A 2,847-nucleotide genomic window follows, 5' to 3' on the forward strand; every position below is an offset into this window, starting at 1 on the left:
AGAGGAAAACCCATGTGTCCACTTCCTTATGAAGCCAGAATCTGCAGAGATTTCCTTGCTTAAATTTCCACATAGAAGTCTTCCCCACAAACTTGGTGCTTAAAATCATATGCAGAGCATCAAGTGTGTGAGGCACACTTGCCAGGTTCAAGATTTGCATTACTCCCTTTCTGTTTTAATAATCTGCTATTTGCAATGTTGTCTTACCAACATGATATTTTCAATATGTTTTCTAATCTGAAAGCAGCTCTTCAAGCTGCAGAGGTTACAGTAATGGTGGAATTATGCTGAAGATTGTTACAAAGCAAAAGAACGTTTACTTTTATTTCTTGGTGGGCCTCCTTCAGCTAAAGTAATTGTGTTTGTTACAGTTGTAACCTTTTGAAAAGTCTCTTAAAGAAAAAAAAAATTTACTTTCACTAACTGACCTCTTCTAGTCATTTCTTTTCTCCTGCTACATTTAGGAGCTTTTTTTGTAAAGGTCTGGATCAAACTGTGCAATTGATTTTGTACACCTAGTACCACAAACAACTGTTCTTAACACACTGTAATGACACTGTTCTGAATGCCAAAATAAATGATGAGAGACTTAAAATAAATGCATGATCAAGGAAAGAACAATAGAAAACAACTGCTGTGTCTCGTGTTTCTGCAAACACCCCGGGAAGTTTCTATCAGCAGCGTTATGTTATATCCCCATTTGGGGTGTTTGCAACAGAGGTTTTGGGGCAAGGAGGCTGTCAGTGTAAGAGGGTTTTGATGTGGGAAACGAGGCATCTGTTGTTCTGAGCCACTTCAGAGGGATTTGAAAGGTGCTAAATACCCCCAAGCCCATGGTGCATCATTTAGTGACCAGTAAACATACATGTTATTGGCAAATTGATGTTCAGATATCCTTCATGTGCATATAAAAAATGGGCATGTGCTTTTTCTTGAATAGGCAGTAACAGTGAAGCTGTTCTGGTCCATCATCTGAGGAGTAATCAGGGACTCTTAAATCCTGTGGATAGTTCAGCTGTCGTGCATATGGACCAGCCATGCTCAGGAAAGCAGAGATTTCCAAGAATTGTGGAGTGAGAAAATGAAAGCACGCAGCTGCAGTGGAGCTGCAGATGTCATGAGCGAGTGACACCCAGTTTCATCAGCCTGAGAAAAGAGCCAAAAGCATAAACAGCCGTCAGGGAATGAATCAGTTCCTCCTCCTCCTCTTCTTCCTTGCAGCAGCCTCCTGTGCTCGAGTCATACAGCATGCAGTGACCACGACCCACGCTGCTGATGCTCTTCTTCAAAAAATGGAGCCCACCTGGGTCCACATCCTTGGGATGAGGCCAGGGAGGGGTCAAAACAAAATCAGCAGCACTGGCACTTTTTAAAAAGTGATGACAAAGCTCCTGAGCTTCATTTTACCTCAGGTGTTTGGTCCTTCTCCTGCCCCCAGGCCAACAAGCCTGGTGTGCTGTCAGCTGGGCACAAGGAGGTGTGTGGCAGGTGGCCATCCCCTGGTGAGGTCTCAGCAGGGCTGGGGGTAGGTGCCCTCCACCCAAGCCTCATATGAAACATCATCTTCCTGAGCTACCATGATCTATGACTTGGAAAAGCCCTGGAAATGATGGGCTGAGGATTCTCTTGGCCCAAAGGACCTGCACCAATGCAGAGCCAGGCTCCTTCTGCACAGATCCTGGCCTTACAGCCTCAGTCAAAGCATCTCCTTACACTAACTTCATTTTCAAAATGCTGAGCTGTGAATTTAAATGGACCGAGAAATTTCATTTGGAAGAAGAAAATTTTAAAAAGAAAGAGGGTTACAGCAGTAAGTGAAAACATCACATGCTGGCAACACCCTGGACCCTCTAAGCCCACCACACACACAGAGATCTCTAGTTTAAAAGGAGTAATAATCTCTGATCTATATTTTAAGGCAGTTAATAAGGGCTCAGAAGGGAGAGGCCAGCTATATATCAGCAATGAATGCTGATACATTGCTTGGCTCCTCCAGCCTCATTTCCTCGGCCTGCACACTTCCAACATATCCCTAATGATAGCCTTGTCATTACTTCGGCACTGCAGGCCACCACAACATCTATCTTACAATTAATGAGAAAGATATGCCTATGTCATCAAAGATGCCAGCTCTGGAGGTATTTAATCACACAGACAAGCACTCTGATTTCAATAGGCCTTCAAAAAAAGACTAGTCTGCAGGATCAGGGGACTCCATTTCCTAAGCGGGATGTCAAAACTATATATCTGCCCAAGCACATAATAGTCCACTGAGTTTCCTCTTGCAACTTCTTCCAACATAACATTTACTATTTGCTCTCCCTTGCCAAACACATCCATATCACCCCAAAATAATTCTTCTGCAGCATGGCAACCAGAGATCATTTGGCTGCATCAGGTTGGGTGCAGCATCACTGGCTGAGGGATATGTGGGGTTCATTTACTTAAAACCACTAGTAAATAAGTTGAAAGTAATGCAGCCAAGTGTATTTGATTCCCCGTGCATCCATCTGGGTTGCTGTCTGATCCCATCAGTCCTAATGTTTAGGCTTCGATTTTCCCTGCTGGGTGAGCACCACCCTGAGAAGCCAACAAAGCCCAGCAGAGTGAAGCTAAGCCTCTGCTGAGCTAGCGGAGGATGCTAGAGCTGTGAGGGAAAACAGGGCTCTTCAGAAACCTGTATCTTGGTGCCTTTCATGGAAATTCATTACTTTATTGAAATGGGGGGCTTGTAGTTTAGGGCTAGGGTCTAGGTAAAACCTAGCGTCACGTAACCAAGGAATTGAATAGCTTATAGAAATTAATGGGAAACTGAGGTTAGCAGGCATGTAACTAACTAACAATAGG

The sequence above is a fragment of the Mesitornis unicolor genome, unplaced genomic scaffold (assembly GCF_000695765.1).
Source record: "Mesitornis unicolor isolate BGI_N332 unplaced genomic scaffold, ASM69576v1 scaffold17267, whole genome shotgun sequence".
NCBI classification, from domain to species: Eukaryota; Metazoa; Chordata; class Aves; order Mesitornithiformes; family Mesitornithidae; genus Mesitornis; species Mesitornis unicolor.